An 18,117-nucleotide genomic window follows, 5' to 3' on the forward strand; every position below is an offset into this window, starting at 1 on the left:
CCACACGATGTCGCCACGAGTTACACCACGGTGCCTCCCCAAAACGTATGAAAAATGGTACTTTTCCGCAGGTCGCTAGCATACTAGCCGACGATGGTGGTCTAGGGTAGTACAGAACCGCAGTTTATCGCTGAACACAATGACGCCTTTCATCAGCAGTCCATATACCTCGGTCACGGCATCATTCTAAACGACATCCGACCACGTCTTCTGATTGCTTCACTTTCTCTGTTACGTAGCGTACCTGCTCACCGCCTCTGGCCTTGAGAATGGCATAAATTAGGCGATGAAGAGGGAGCATAAGATTTTTCAGGTATGCCATTCCTACCAGAAGCCCCTCATTGATGTTTACATCCCGTAGAGCTACACCACAGCGCGGATGTTGACTGCTAATTTCCACCAGCTGTTTCAAATAATCCCAGACATTTTCTATATGATTAAGATCGAGCGTTTAGCGGGCGGGTCGAGAAGCGACTGAGTCCCAGGGTGTTCGTCACACCAGGTACATGCCCTGTATGTGTGCCGCCGTATGAACACCACTATTATCACCTTGGAAGAAAGAAATGGTTCAAATGGCTCTGAGCACTATGGGACTTAACTTCTGAGGTCATCAGTCCCCTAGAACTTAGAACTACTTAAACCTAACTAACCTAAGGGCATCACACACATCCATGCCCGAGGCAGGATTCGAACCTGCGACCGTAGCGGTCGCATGGTTCCAGGCTGTAGCGCCTAGGACCGCTCGGCCACACCGGCCGGCACCTTGGAAGACGGCACTGTCCACAGCACGTTCGTCATCAAGATACAAAAGAAAGCGCACCAACTGGCCACCGAGAATGTTTCAAAATACATCGAGGACCACTTTTACGGCAAGAAGTCACTGGGCTCCAGGTATATAAGCACCCCTGAAACGTCTCAGTACCACCTTTGACCTCATCGGGCAGTCGGTTCACGTGACGCATCATTTGAAAAGAGGCAAAATCACGACTCATCGGACCGCACTAAGCTCTTCAAGTTCGCTGCTGTCGAGTTTCTGCGTTGTTCTGCCCAGTGAAGACGCCGTGAGCACTGGGGTTTTGTGAGCTACACAACCCCAGATTCCCACTGCACGCGGTTCCTTTCGCAACTGTGGCTCGTAAACTGTTTGAAATTGATCTGTACTCACAGACAGCAGCAATTCCTGTCGGATTTGACACAGTTTGTCACTGACAAGGCGTCACACTCGTCTTCAGGTACTGGCGGTTAGGATCTTTTCACGACCACTGTTGCTACGCCGCCTTACATGGTTGCGAGTGGAACACCGTTCCGTGTAGACACGAAAATCGGGCAAATTCCATTCACTGTGTGATCACGGGCAAGTCCAAACACGATAGCTCTCCTCTGCCATTGTGTGACGTCGACCCATCTTACTGTGCTGATTAAATGCAGCCGACTGCCACACGCACATAACTTCACCGGCAAAAATCCCGCCGGCGATGGAAGTCCGCAGTTCAACACCATCTACAGAGCTACAAAGCTACAAAGCGACCAACGTGCTTTCTTAATGGAGGTCACGCAAAATTTGCTCCGCTGAGCTGAGTTCGATCCACCAACGGTGATATTCCCACATACGCCATGTAAGAACCCCTTGCAACAGTGTGTTCAGATATAATATAGGAAAATGTCACTGAGAATAGAAGTTCGAGCCAGTAGTGGAGACCTGTGGAGAGAGCCTAATGAAGGATAAGACTGCGCGGGATAAGCTGGAAATCCGGATTGGACTCGCGGTCTGGGACAAATTTCAATTTTAACGGTATTTTCATCGCTCTGCCGGATCAGAACCGCTCATATCATTTCATGTCATTGCACCTTCTTTGACTTTATCCTCATCTAATCATTCATTCCACTTAATTCAACTGCTATGTTGATTAATCCAAATTCCATCTACATTAACTGAGTTACTTTCCAGTTTCTGCTCCATTTTGACGTTTTTGCGGCACTATTGCATAAACGCTGGCGCCTCTTTGTACTTGGGCGGCGTTGTGCTTTTGTGTCCTCTGGGGACGTCCCCATCTGCTGCTGATCACGCACGTGAAGTGTAGTGCACCGCGTAGGAATTTGAGTTAAATTTTGTCTCATTATTAATATACCTTGATACCTCCAGTAAAGTCTTTTCGTACCGTTTCCAGTATATGAAACGTCGTCGCATTACACATTAAATAAATGTGATATTTCTACAATTCTAGTACGAAAATAATTGATATTGTTTATGCTGATTACAAACAATCTCATCCATCTTGGAATGCTACCGAGCTAAAGCCGAAACTTCCCACAGACCTCGCATCTACACACCCTTTAAACTCCTCTTTTAACCTAACCTTAATAACTTCCCCCTTTGACAACCAAATCCGCCGCGACAACCTTTTGCTATTAGGTCAAACTCACTCCTCCCTATCTCTTCTCACATCGGGTTCCCCCCTTTTCTGCCTTATCCATCTCTCTTTCCTCCATAACCTTGGCCTAGTTTCCGTCCTCGTCATCCAAGCCAGATGTCTCCTGCCACCAAATCTCCCGCACTATTCACCCTACATACGAACTCTATATTAGTTTCTTACTCCTCACACCTACATTTAACTGTCTTGTTACCTATTTATCCATTCATCCTTCCCAATGCTGGTGCTGGAATTTAGTTTCTTTTTTTTATGGTGCCTATAATAAATTTCCAGGATTTAAAAAAATGTATAACATTTTCAATGGGCAACCGCCCTTTTCATTACTTAAAATGACAAGAATATAATTTGTAATTTTAACTTCCTTAAAACTAAAATTGTATCTTTCTATTAAGGCTCACGGCTGATGAGCGGCTATGTACCGTAGCCAGCCTGGCGAGCTAGGGAAGCAAGTACTAGTATAGAAAAAATGAGAATAAAGTCATGTTCAATTTTTATTTACTGTAAACATTTTCTCCCAACAGAATTATTTTTCGTGTATTATCAAGAACTACGGCAGAATATATAAACAGGACTGCTTAAACTTCTTTTGGAATTTACACTGCGTGATTTGGAGCCCTTTGTTTTTGTTACAAGCAAGGAAAATACGCATACAGAAGGGACAGGTCACTTTAAAGGTGTTTTAATGTTTTTACTGTAGGCGGCTTAATCTTTCAATTACTGCTTATTCGTGGCGCAGACAGTATTACTGTTTTGACGTGAAACAAACATATTAAACACTATTCTCAATTTGGAGGGAACTGTTGCATTTACACTCCTGGAAATTGAAATAAGAACACCGTGAATTCATTGTCCCAGGAAGGGGAAACTTTATTGACACATTCCTGGGGTCAGATACATCACATGATCACACTGACAGAACCACAGGCACATAGACACAGGCAACAGAGCATGCACAATGTCGGCACTAGTACAGTGTATATCCACCTTTCGCAGCAATGCAGGCTGCTATTCTCCCATGGAGACGATCGTAGAGATGCTGGATGTAGTCCTGTGGAACGGCTTGCCATGCCATTTCCACCTGGCGCCTCAGTTGGACCAGCGTTCGTGCTGGACGTGCAGACCGCGTGAGACGACGCTTCATCCAGTCCCAAACATGCTCAATGGGGGACAGATCCGGAGATCTTGCTGGCCAGGGTAGTTGACTTACACCTTCTAGAGCACGTTGGGTGGCACGGGATACATGCGGACGTGCATTGTCCAGTTGGAACAGCAAGTTCCCTTGCCGGTCTAGGAATGGTAGAACGATGGGTTCGATGACGGTTTGGATGTACCGTGCACTATTCAGTGTCCCCTCGACGATCACCAGTGGTGTACGGCCGGTGTAGGAGATCGCTCCCCACACCATGATGCCGGGTGTTGGCCCTGTGTGCCTCGGTCGTATGCAGTCCTGATTGTGGCGCTCACCTGCACGGCGCCAAACACGCATACGACCATCATTGGCACCAAGGCAGAAGCGACTCTCATCGCTGAAGACGACACGTCTCCATTCGTCCCTCCATTCACGCCTGTCGCGACACCACTGGAGGCGGGCTGCACGATGTTGGGGCGTGAGCGGAAGACGGCCTAACGGTGTGCGGGACCGTAGCCCAGCTTCATGGAGACGGTTGCGAATGGTCCTCGCCGATACCCCAGGAGCAACAGTGTCCCTAATTTGCTGGGAAGTGGCGGTGCGGTCCCCTACGGCACTGCGTAGGATCCTACGGTCTTGGCGTGCATCCGTGCGTCGCTGCGGTCCGGTCCCAGGTCGACGGGCACGTGCACCTTCCGCCGACCACTGGCGACAACATCGATGTACTGTGGAGACCTCACGCCCCACGTGTTGAGCAATTCGGCGGTACGTCCACCCGGCCTCCCGCATGTTCCTGGTGTGTCCGCTGTGCCGTGCGTGTGATCATTGCTTGTACAGCCCTCTCGCAGTGTCCGGAGCAAGTATGGTGGGTCTGACACACCGGTGTCAATGTGTTCTTTTTTCCATTTCCAGGAGTGTAATTGGTAACGTTAGTGTAGTCTTCTAATTTCGTTACTTTCTCATTTTATTTACAGTGCCTGATGACAGCTGTAGGTCGAAACATATTATATAGTATGAAATTAAGTATGTTGAAAGTGTGGTGTGAACGGATATTGGAGCAAAGTTTTTTTCCCTTTTACTTATCTTAAAGCTACATCAAAGGATTCTAAGCTCTGTGCTATGGAAACAAAGGGGTAAAAAAAATTCTGCATGACATTTCGAAACAATATTAAATAAAATGATAAATGACTGATTACCGCAACCAGCGACGTAAAATACCTTGCATCCCATTACTTTTTCCGAGAGACTGAATTCGTTCTTGCACACTCACGTTAGCATAAATGTTTGACGTCAACATTTACCGCACTCTTTCACGGGATATTTTTGCTGAAACAGATCGTTAGACCTCCACAAATTGTGGCGTGACTTTGTATTTATTGACTTGTTATTGTACCGCCATTGAAATTTTGGTTGAAAATAGTGATTTATTTCACTTATGTTTCGGTGTACTGCGTTAACATACACATTAACGTAAAGATCGCTGTGGGCGTTAACGGGGAAACTTAGTATATGAATTACGTTCTTCAAACGGCAACCCACATTAGTGATAGGCACATGTTGTGAAAACAAGTGAAATTGTGCAGATGTAGCCGTCATGAACCTTCGAATATGGGGAAAGTGAATTGGAATCTAAGTTATAGTAAATGACAGACCAAATGTGCTGCGATTTACATATAAAGGTTGTGAACACGGAAATTATTTGCCGCAGCACGCACGAGCAACTAAGAAAACCGTGTGCTGTCATTATATTGTAGCTACAGCGGTATTTTCAAAAGTATTTATCTTAGTCAGCTAATATATGAACTCCACTAAAATTTTGTGGTCTCCTTATATTAAATAGTCATGTACGGACAACGGTGCACTCTTTCTGAGCTTGAAACATCGAAACCGGTGGTAGCATGTATACACAAGCTGGTCACAAATAGTCAGAAAAAATTGTAACGGTGTTGGAGGATAGGTTGTGCTGAGAAACAAATGTTAACAAAACAATTGGGTACAATGTTCTGTTTCCGAGACAATTAGCACTGAAGTCAGTCAATCAGGACGTTGCGCGCGCAAATTCTAGCCGTCCGCCACATACAACTAAGTCATTTGTTCGCGTAGGTGATAGCGCACAAGATTGTCATCTTTTGGCTCGAGTTCGATCGTTACCACGGACTCAAGTCTAAGTCTGGTATCGTTCTTCTGTTCGGTCTTAGGAAACCATACGAAGCACACGTTTGGCGACACCGTCTGTGATGGGCCGACTGAATGCACACGCGCAAAGGCCCGATCAGCTACCTCCAACGCTAACTGACCCGGAAACAGCACATCGTATCCGATTTTCGTCTTACGAATTATTTTCCAGCACAATCTACCATGCAACATCTTTACAGGCATTTCGAACTGTTTCTGACCACCCTACACATTTTTTTAATGGTGGGTTGGTGTATTTACTAATTTTTTTTGTGTAGTAACATACTAACGGAAAGCTAATTTATAGTCTGCCTCTGCATTATACTTGCTGTTCTTCGGATAAGCAGGCTACGCCTAACAACGGCGGTTGTTAAAAAAGTACTGAAAGGACCACCCGTGTAAAATTTTACTTCAATAATCTGCAGAATTTAGGGAGAGACACGAGAATGCTAGCATGTATATCGCTGCACTCACAACGGCATCAGCATACGTCTTTTTGCTGCAGTAGTTGTTGCTCTAACGTGTGTTGAGATTTCAGTTGCGACGGACTGCAGTATCGACTGAACTGCAAAAAGTATTTCGTTAACACAAACGAAGGAAAATTTTGAATGTTCTTCACACTTTTGAATGTCGTTGATGCCTATCATTGCGAAGGAGACTTTGCCGAGAATTTAAAAAAGAATACGAACAACAAGGGTCAGTATTTTCCAGAATATTATATATTATTATCTGAACTGAACTGACAGTGGAAAATTTAAATAAAACGAATCGAACCTAAGACACACCAAGTTGTTTAAATTTCTAATTAATCGTTCACTTGTAACAACAAAATAACTTAAATTGAATAACCACTTTTTAATAAAAAACGTAAATACTTGCTAGTGGCACATCTGAACAAGCACGTGAAGTATATGCGTGCCATTGTAGTAAATGAGCCGAAAGTGAAGATATTGACCTCTCGATACAATAACCGACGGCGAGAGTTTTTCTGATTATACGCACCTGGCATTTGTGCCTGATGAATAGGGTTTGGTTTAGCGGGCAGCTGGTAATAATGACATTATGTAAAGCATGCCGGGAGATAATTGGAATGAAATTATAGCTCAGGCAAGGGCAGCAAACATGCACACTGATAGAAAGCCGCAACTATGTTCCTCTACTTGACAGAGGCCATGTCATATTTTATGACCTAAGGCCGCTACACAGTCAGGTCCTCACAGAGAAAAAAGCTTGCAGCCCACCCGGTGCCACGACGATTTCCTCAACTGAACCTTTCCCCACAATTTTACAGGGAATCTTCAAGAAATGGACCGTAGTGGGTGCCTTTAAGATATCCGTAATATGGATCTCACGATTTTCTTGGGACGGACAAGCGTAGTGTAGCCACTCTTCAGTCGATCTGTTACATTTTCTAAGTGTTCCGCCAATAAAACGCAGTCTTTGCTTTGCCTTCCCCACAACATTTTCTACGAGTTCTTTCCAATTTAAATTGTTGATAATTGTAATTCCTAGGTGTTTAGCTGCATTTACGGCCTTTAGCTTTGACTGATTTATCGCGTAACCGAAGTTTAACGGACTCCTTTTAGCACGAATGTGGATGACCTCGCACTTTTCATTATTGAAGGTCAATTGCTAATTTTAGCATCATTAATATATCTTTTCTAAATCGTTTTGCAAGTTGTTTTCATCTTCTGGTGAGTTTACTAGACGATGAACGGCAGCACCATCTGCAAACAACTTAAGACGGCTGCTCAGATTGTCTCCTAAATCGTTTATATAGACAAAGAACAGCAGAGCGCCTGTAACAATACCTGGTGGAACGCCAGAAATCACTTCTGTTTTACTTGATGACTTGTCGTCAATTACTACGAACTGCGACGTCTCTGACAGGAAATCACGAATCCAGTCACATGACTGACACGATACTTCATAAGCACGCAATTTCACTACAAACCTCTTGCGTAGTACAGAGTAAAAAGCCTTTTCGAATTCTAGAAATACGGAATCACTTTGAAAACCCTTGTCAATAGCGCTCAGCACTTCATGCGAATAACGAGCTAGTTGTGTTTCACAAGTACTATTTTTCTAAACCCATATTGACTGTGTGGCAATAGACCGTTCTCTTCGAGGTAATTCAAAATGTTTGAACAAAATATATGTTCCAAACTCCTGTTGCATATCGACGTTAGTGATACGGGCCTGCAATTTAGTGGATTACTCCTACGACCTTTGTTAAATGTTGGTTGTGACCTGTACAACTTTCCAGTCTTTGGATATGGATCTTTCGTCGAGCGAGCGGTTGTAAATGATTGTTAAGTATGGAGCTACTGCACCAGCATACTCTGAAAGCAACCTAATTGGCATACAGTCTAGACCAGAAAACATGCTTTTATCAAGTGATTTGAGTTGCTTCACTATTCCCAGGATATCTACTTTTCATTAACTCATGTCGGCAGCTGTTCTTGATTGGAAGTCTGGAATATTTACTTCGTCCTCTTTGGTGAAGGCATTTCGAAAGGCCGTGTTTAGTAACTCTGCTTTCGCAGCACTATCGTCGATAGTATTTCCACTGCTACCGCTCAGAGAAGGCATTGACTGTGTCTTACACAAAACACACAAATTTCCAGATTTGCGTGCTATACAGCAATCGATCATTATCATCCCGTCTGAGGAGATTTAACGGATGGAAACAACGGACAATAAGATTTTTTGTTGGATGATTTACTTTCCTATCCCTCGTTATTTTGGGAATCTGTTATAGCTGGTCACTATTGAGAAATTCCTCCCATCACTTCAATTTCTGATGACATTAAAAACCTCGTCAATAGGCAATGACTCACATTAAGCCACTAATGCTGCGCTTAAAATTAACCTATAAATGTGCTTCTCACTCAAGATTGTCCCGTATGTAAAAGTGAACGCTTAAACATCAAATTGTCTAGCAAACACTGGACGTGATGACGGAGTCGCTTCCGATGTTAGAACAAGTGTGCAGAACAGAAACCGCGAACAGAAAATGTATTTGCGGATACATCCAACATTTTCGTTAAGTGAAAGGAACTGTTAATGATTGCGGCAAAAACTTTGACATCACTTTCAGCCAGCACCGTGAAACACAGATTCAAACAAGTGCGACAGTTGCTGGCACAAATCCGCGATTGCCTCGTTTTGGAGGGCTTTGGAATCTTGAAGTTCGAGAATTTAAACATTCCATCCAAACAATCTGCAGTACAAAATTCCGCGACTAGGCGCTTCTAGCTTCTAGTTGTGTCTCAAATGGGAGTCTGCCATGAGGCGGCATTATGAGAGCATCGGTGTGAACGTTGTTGCTTGATTACTAAAACCGTGTTCTACTTTACCTGCGAATTTCTAATTGGCTGACTTGAAGGAACACAGGTTCTGTTTTAAGGTCCACAAAACTGCTGGTGAAACATACCGCATGCCAAGGAAAGCTTCTGGTGAGCAAGCTTTAAGACAATCAAGGAAATCTGACTGTTTTAAGCGGTTAAAGATGTCCGGGGGCCTGTGGAGAATGCCAAAAACGCTGCCAACCGTCTTCATGAACAACTCTAGAAACGATCACGCAAGTGCGTGAAGTGATGCACAAGTACTGGAAGCAAACAAACCATAATGGTCATGAAATGGTTGGTAATTGATAAGGGACATGTCAACGCATTGTAGCTGATTGAACATGAGACGAATTTTAGTGAAGATCGCTACCCGTCTTATGAACGCCGACCGACGATATGATAGGGCTTCAGGTGTTCACTGAACTGCAAATAGCAGGTCGAGATGACCCACATTTCCTGCCCACTATCATTATTGCCAATGAATGAGTGCACGATTATGACGGTGAAATAAAACAGTCGTCTTCGCAGAGGAAGAAACCGTTCTCTCCGCTGCCCAGAAAAGCGCTCTCAACTTTAATTATTTTCTTTTATATATCCACAGAACTGCCACACAGTCACAGGAAAATCCTACTGCGCAGTTTTGAGGAGACTCACGGGAGACGTGAGACGCGGACGTCACGACAAAAGGGAGAACATAGACGCCGCTACATCACGGCAAGGCACGTCACTCACAGTGAGTGTATGTCTGGCTGAAAGCACCACGCGCATTACTCACCTGATCTAGACCCCCTTACGATTCCTTCCTCTTCCCGAAAATAAAACGGAAGCTGAAATGGCGATGTTTTAACCCTACAGAAATAATTCAAGAGGAATCGCAGCTGATTTTGAACACGATTCAGTCAACAGATTCCTAGCACTACCTGGAACAAAGGGGAAAAGAACGGAAGCGTTGCCTGTAAGTGTCGGAGGTCTATCTTTATTGCGACGGTGGGACTTAAGGTGTAAGGTAAGTTCCGGTTCCGATTTTTACGGGGTATTCTCCGAAATTTTGAGTAGGACCTCATTAGTGTGAACGCCGAAGATCTGTCTCGGATTCATGTCAAACATTATTGCCTGGCAAGCAGTAGTGGAAACAAAAGTACAGCTCGGGGAAAGAGACCATGTACTACCATTTAGATTCACACAACGATAATGTAGAGAACCATCACGGTCGCAGGTTATACAGGAAGTGCGTAACATTTCGATGGCGATCCGAAGATGTGTAATGTCAGTACTTCAATACATTCTTGAAAAATTCTCCTCTGGTGTGTCCACTAGTCCTATAAACATTTTAAAGTCGAATGAGGGTATCTTTACTTTTTGATTCCATTCACAGGTATCTTTAGACACCTGGTAACACGGCATATTCAGCACAGTTGTTTCACTGTCGGTCACTTGGTCATCTCACGATATCAGGCAGTCAAAGGTCAGAGGCCTTGGTCGTTACTGTACATGCCCCATAGCGATTACGTATGTATCGGTTTATAGCCCTAGCATCTCGGCGACCATGCGACTCGACTCTTGAGCAGCCATTTCACATGCTGCCTATAATGAATGGTGTGTGTGTGTGTGTGTGTGTGTGTGTGTGTGTGTGTGTGTGTGTGCTGCCGCCCCCCCCCCCCCCCCCACACCAAGCTGGCATCTCTCGCAGCACCGGCCGACACATAAATATTTATCGGATGGCTGGCGCACAAAGCAACGTTTAGCAACGGTCGAGGAGGGGTGCGGCGGGGGTGGCGCCCAGCGCGTGGGGAGGGAGAAAGAGAGAGAGAGAGAGAGAGAGAGAGAGAGTCTCTCTTGACGCTCCCGCCTCGCCTCGAGCCCATCACCACTAGGGGCCCGCATCACTTTACGATACTGTAACAGCACCAGCCAACCATCGAATCCGTTGCGGAAAACCAGCAGTTATAACTGAGTTGTCATAGCCACGGAGGAACGCTGGAGTGATCATCTACATCTACATTTATACTCCGCAAGCCACCCAACGGTGCGCGGCGGAGGGCACTTTACGTGCCACTGTCATTACCTCCCTTTCCTGCTCCAGTCGCGCATGGTTCGCGGGAAGAACGACTGTCTGAAAGCCTCCGTGCGCGCTCTAATCTCTCTAATTTTACATTCGCGATCTCCTCGGGAGGTATAAGTAGGGGAAGCAATATATTCGATACCTCATCCAGAAACGCACCCTCTCGAAACCTGGCGAGCAAGCTACACCGCGATGCAGAGCGCCTCTCTTGCAGAGTCTGCCACTTGAGTTTACTAAACATCTCCGTAACGCTATCACGGTTACCAAATAACCCTGTGACGAAACGCGCCGCTCTTCTTTGGATCTTCTCTATCCCCTCCGACAACCCGATCTGGTGCGGATCCAACACTGATGAGCAATACTCAAGTATAGGTCGAACGAGTGTTTTGTAAGCCACCTCCTTTGTTGATGGACTACATTTTCTAAGGACTCTCCCAATGAATCTCAACCTGGTACCCGCCTTACCAACAATAAAGTTTATATGGTCATTCCACTTCAAATCGTTCCGCACGCATACTCCCAGATATTTTACAGAAGTAACTGCTACCAGTGTTTGTTCCGCTATCATATAATCATACAATAAAGGATCCTTCTTTCTATGTATTCGCAATACATTACATTTGTCTATGTTAAGGGTCAGTTGCCACTCCCTGCACCAAGTGCGTATCCGCTGCAGATCTTCCTGCATTTCGCTACAATTTTCTAATGCTGCAACTTCTCTGTATACTACAGCATCATCCGCGAAAAGCCGCATGGAACTTCCGACACTATCTACTAGGTCATTTATATATATTATGAAAAGCAATGGTCCCATAACACTCCCCTGTGGCACGCCAGAGGTTACTTTAATGTCTGTAGACGTCTCTCCGTTGATAACAACATGCTGTGTTCTGTTTGCTAAAAACTCTTCAATCCAGCCACACAGCTGGTCTGATATTCCGTAGGCTCTTACTTTGTTTATCAGGCGACAGTGCGGAACTGTATCGAACACCTTCCGGAAGTCAAGAAAAATAGCATCTACCTGGGAGCCTGTATCTAATTTTTTCTGGGTCTCATGAACAAATAAAGCGAGTTGGGTTTCACACGATCGCTGTTTCCGGAATCCATGTTGATTCCTACATAGTAGATTCTGGGTTTCCAAAAACGACATGATACTCGAGCAAAAAACATGTTCTAAAATTCTACAACAGATCGACGTCAGAGATATAGGTCTATAGTTTTGCGCATCTTCTCGACGACCCTTCTTGAAGACTGGGACTACCTGTGCTCTTTTCCAATCATTTGGAACCTTCCGTTCCTCTAGAGACTTGCGGTACACGGCTGTTAGAAGGGGGCAAGTTCTTTCGCGTAATCTGTGTAGAATCGAATTGGTATCCCGTCAGGTCCAGTGGACTTTCCTCTGTTGAGTGATTCCAGTTGCTTTTCTATTCCTTGGACACTTATTTCGATGTCAGCCATTTTTTCGTTTGTGCGAGGATTTAGAGAAGGAACTGCAGTGCGGTCTTCCTCTGTGAAACAGCTTTGGAAAAAGGTGTTCAGTATTTCAGCTTTACGCGTGTCATCCTCTGTTTCAGTGCCTTCATCTTCCCGGAGTGTCTGGATATGCTGTTTCGAGCCACTTACTGATTTAACGTAAGACCAGAACTTCCTAGGATTTTCTGTCAAGTCGGTACATAGAATTTTACTTTCGAATTCACTGAACGCTTCACGCATAGCCCTCCTTACGCTAACTTTGACTTCATTTAGCTTCTGTTTGTCTGAGAGGTTTTGGCTGCGTTTAAACTTTGAGTGAAGCTCTCTTTGCTTTCGCAGTAGTTTCCTAACTTTGTTGTTGTACCACGGTGGGTTTTTCCCGTCCCTCACAGTTTTACTCGGCACGTACCTGTCTAAAACGCATTTTACGATTGCCTTGAACTTTTTCCATAAACACTCAACATTGTCAGTGTCGGAACAGAAATTTTCGTTTTGATCTGTTAGGTAGTCTGAAATCTGTCTTCTATTACTCTTGCTAAACAGATAAACCTTCCTCCCTTTTTTTATATTCCTATTAACTTACATATTCAGGGATGCTGCAACGGCCTTATGATCACTGATTCCCTGTTCTGCACATACAGTGTCGAAAAGTTCGGGTCTGTTTGTTATCAGTAGGTCCAAGATGTTATCTCCACGAGTCGGTTCTCTGTTTAATTGCTCGAGGTAATTTTCGGATAGTGCACTCAGTATAATGTCACTCGATGCTCTGTCCCTACCACCCGTCCTAAACATCTGAATGTCCCAGTCTATATCTGGTAAATTGAAATCTCCACCTAAGACTATAACATGCTGAGAAAATTTATATGAAATGTATTCCAAATTTTCTCTCAGTTGTTCTGCCACTAATGCTGCTGAGTCGGGAGGTCGGTAAAAGGAGCCAATTATTAACCTAGCTCGGTTGTTGAATGTAACCTCCACCCATAATAATTCACAGGAACTATCCACTTCTACTTCACTACAGGATGAAATCGTTATCTCACGCTCAGAACATGCGGCGATGCCGTAGGCAAGTCATCTTCAATTAATCAACATGAGATGTGGTCATTTAAACTGCACTAATACAAAACTTCTAGACTAATTATCTTTAATATACACATTTAATCGCTTTCCCAATTTTCTCTGGATTTCTTTTAGACAGTATTTTATCACATATGCGTGTCGTCAAATTAAGTTGCGGCGCTGAACAATTCGAATCATTCATTACTATCCAACCCTTTCCTCTGGTGACAACTAGTTATTTCCACTAGCCCCTCCCCAATGTTTTCGCTGAATTGTTTCTATGATCCTTCTCACTATTACTTGAAGTAATACATCGATGTTACTTCTTTTGTCGGTATTGGAGCACTACTTTCGTCCTTACCTAAAAGTTTCTCTCTGTCGTTCTGACCAGTTCTCCTCTTTGCTTAAGTTAACCTAATATACTGCAACCCCTGTTTATTTTGTCGGGTGTCGGGCATTCACTTGATATGCCTTAAAATTTCAGCTGACTTTTTCCTTGAGTCGTTCTATGTTAGATATCTGTCCAGTCTCTTGCCTACTCAGCAATCTGTGGCCTCCTGTCTTACTGGGTTCTAGGATTTTTTTGGTAATTATTCTCTCTAGTTTCTTTACGTTTTCTAGTACACCTTTCCGATCCATGACCAATGTTTTGTTCTGTATAAGGTTTATGGCTTAATAACAGCGTTCTAATTCTTTTGCGTATAGTGATAGGCGTGATTTATTGTAGATCTTTCCAATCTTCCAGAATGATCGAATAAACTTTTGGTTTCTTTATCTCATTTGTTTGTATCTTCTCCCCAAGCTCTTTTCGTATCACCATGTCTTGTCGTAAAGTAGCTTTTTGGGTTGACACGTATTCTGTTCTCTCGAAGGTGGTCTGTAGTCTGATATTGTCAGCCTTCTCTGTCAGGACCTCAATTTGCTTTTCTGTAGTTTCTGCGCTATCTGTAATCCGACGTCATCAGCGAATGCTAAGCAGCGAATATCTAGTCCTTTACTTTACCTTTCTAGTGTGACTGTTTTATAGAGCCCTGCATCTTCAATTCTTTCTCTCATCCCCTCACAACTGTTTCTAATTTATATTATTATTATTATTATTATTATTATTATTATTATTATCGTTTTTCATCGTCCAAATACGATAGATTCAGTTAATATCACAAGAATTGTGAAAAGAAGTGGAAAAGATGTTGTTCATAAAACCACTCAATACGTATTCCTGGAAGAGGATAATCGCTGCGCCTAGAGATTGAAGACGGCTTACGGCGCAACTGTACCGTCGTTATGTGGATAGTAATAGGATATTAATTGTATTTATTAAGCTTCTTCTTCCGTCGCTTGGTAAGTTTAGTAGTCTTATGTCTGACTGACGGCGTTCCTCTTCCCTTTACCTTAGATGATAATTGTGTCCGCTATTTTTTGGAAATATGAGTAGTGTCCAGCCTATCTGTCTTCAATGCGTTTTCTTATTTCTTATTTTTGACTTATTCCTGTTTTTCTTCTCCTCTCTCTTCTTCTAAAATATTCCATATCTACTGCACGAAACATTTTTTTGTGTATTTCACCAAAACCCACTCTTCACTTGTAAAGGATGAAGAAAAAATGCCGCACTGGGAGGTCGGCATGCGATTCCTCATCCAGATTAAAGACTAAAGTTTACCTAGGAAAATCAGATCGGGTGTACTTTGAAGGAAAAAAAGTATGAAAATGAGGAGCTGGCAACACAGGGAAATACAGGGAAACGAGATCACCTCATCAGCCGTCGCAGCTCAATGAGTAAACTGCTGAGACATCAAACCCACATCCACCACGGAGCTTTTTTTTTTTTACGTCCGCTCTCTAGTTCTCGTCGTTTGTAGGCAGGACATCATTTTGTCTCATGGCAGTTGTCTATCGCACGACAGTGGCGTCCATTAAACCGCATGCATGTGTCCACTAACAGCGCAGTGCACAACCATGACCAGCTCCGTCAAGCTCACGTATGGCGGCTTCTCGATGGAGTACACCAACGATGACTACGTCGATATGCTTTTGGTCCTGAGTGCATCCGATAACCGAGCTGCTGCTGCTGCTCCTCGAGCGTAAGCAGCGCATATCTTCAAGGCCAATAATAAGGTTTTTCGTTGCCTGGAGAACGCCTTCGGGACACTGGTAATTTTCGTCCACAAGTAATAGACAGAAGTCGTCCGACGACTAGATGTACTCCACAGACAGAGGACGTGATTCTTGATATCGTTTACTAAAAACCTCAGCGAAGTAGCCGTGATATTGTAAGACAGTTCACATACCTTAAAGAATGGTTGCTGAAGTGTTGCATGATGAAGAAGTGCATCCATATTCATGTTAACTAAACACTCGACGAGTACTGTTTTGGGAATGGCTTTTGCTCCAAGTGGAAGATAACTAACATTTTATAAATAAGACGATACGGACTGTTGAATCTAGCTATTTTCAACGTACACAACAGCCATTATTGGCCGTAATACAACCTGCTTGTCACACGTGAACGTGGCTTTCAAGCACGCTTTGGCGTAAGCCGGTGTGCTGGAATAGTGGGAGAAGTGTTTTTATTGTGCATAGCATAATGTGCAATCTCGTGTTGCCTACCTATAGTGTTCTTGAACCTCTTTGGATACAAACGTTCTTATTCTATTCACTATTATGTTCTATTGGCTTTATTTGTGTCAAGGATGAAACAGAGTGGTCATTTACGTTTTGCAGAAGTTTATGTTAGTCTTAATGTTTAAATAAAGGTAAGAGTAACAGAAAGAAACACACAAAACAACGCAAAACAAACGTTTGGCGCGAAAGTGACTCGAACATAGGTGAGTCTGCATATCTGTTCCCCATTGTATTGCCTCGTGTCACACTGACAGAGCCTCTTCTTTAAATCTCATTTGTATTAAACCTGTTTGTTGCACTAGGTTTTGCTACATACATTTTTGTCTTGAACTGACATGAGCAATCTTAAGCCCGTAGCAAAGTGCGGCTTTTTTCCCTTCACTCTACATATAGCAACGTGGGTTTTAGTTTTAAAATTTATGTGCAATGCACGTCATCAAGGAAACTGGACCGTCTTTTTTTTATTTCCGCCGAACTTTTTACAAATTAAGACTGTGGTATACTTCCATTTACTACTTTACAAATGATTGGTTTTGGCCACTTAACACCATGAGCTGGGTCCATACTTCGCAGTGAGCTTAGTAAGAAGTAAATACTATCCGTCTCACAGGAGAATCAAGTCATTATATATTTATCATTAGTAAAGTGTGTGTACAGACCTGACTCTACTGTATCCACTTCCTTAACATGTCATTCATACACAAAAACTATTAGGGGCACACTTTACACTCGCTGTTGCGTCAGGAAAAACGTTGGACGGCAAGGACAACAATAAAATATTAGAACTAAACAGTTTCAGTTAAACGTGTCGCTGAACTGTACACAGAGGTATTTTTACACCCTGAACAACTATTTCCGAACTCTCCACAGCAGAGAAGCGAAACTTTTTTTAATAAGAAAGTACAAAACGAAAATGTTGTCGTCAGTGATTAACTAATTTTGCCAATGAGACAAAGATGCGTCTCTGTGACGTAGGTTGAAGGAAACCGGTCACTGCAGTTTATTACATATCCATTCGGTGGGCAGTTGAAGGGCACCACTTGAATCCCGCTCTGTGTTAGCTAAATTTTCGTGTCAGTATGATGAATCTTTACACTTAGTGGTAGTACGAGCAAAACAGAATAAACCACGCTAAGAGTTCAGTTGTATTATAAAACGTACACTGCTGCCAGCAAAATAAATTCTGTAATATAACAGTGTTAATACATTAAATAAGCCACAACACGGAGAAAAAACTCTTCAAACAGCCGCTCCCAAATTACATACACACAAACTAAAACTAAACAGGAGTGAGTATTGATGCAATTGCTAAGAGAAAATGAGAATCAGTACATAACAGTCAAAGCAACGAAAAACTAAATTTGTTAACTGTTCTTATTAAGCGGTTCGATCGAGAGTTAAGAAGAGCGCAGCACCATGGACCAGAGAAGAAAACTGAGCACACACTTAATTGCATTGCAAAAAAGGGCCTTCACACAAAAATGTTAGGGAAATAGCAACACACAAATCAATATTCTTAACTAAAACAATATATAAAAAATTAACGTATTTATAAGTACAGGAAAATAATTTAACGCTTAAATGTAACAACTGCTTTCCAAAGAAAGTTGGTACACTGCAAAATATATATATAGCATAGTTAATTCATTTACATTCGTGACATAAACAACGCACTTTGGAAACATGGTGTGTCCCGTTGTTTCTCGTTAGTCGGGTTTCAATGCCGTCGCGAAGTAATGAAAACGATACGCAAGATTTATGAAATGTTCCGGAGGCCAAATGAAAAAGCTGGCAATGTGTGCCGAGAATAGCACC

General features: G+C 43.2%; 1 protein-coding gene across 7 annotated transcripts in view; it reads right to left on the reverse strand.

Moving 5' to 3' along the window:
• Window positions 1–18,117, reverse strand: part of LOC126171100 (disco-interacting protein 2) — a 647,964-nt gene that overhangs the window by 236,798 nt on the left and 393,049 nt on the right. The gene's annotated exons all lie outside the window — the stretch shown is intronic.

Source organism: Schistocerca cancellata, chromosome 1 (genome assembly GCF_023864275.1).
Source record: "Schistocerca cancellata isolate TAMUIC-IGC-003103 chromosome 1, iqSchCanc2.1, whole genome shotgun sequence".
Taxonomy (NCBI): domain Eukaryota; kingdom Metazoa; phylum Arthropoda; class Insecta; order Orthoptera; family Acrididae; genus Schistocerca; species Schistocerca cancellata.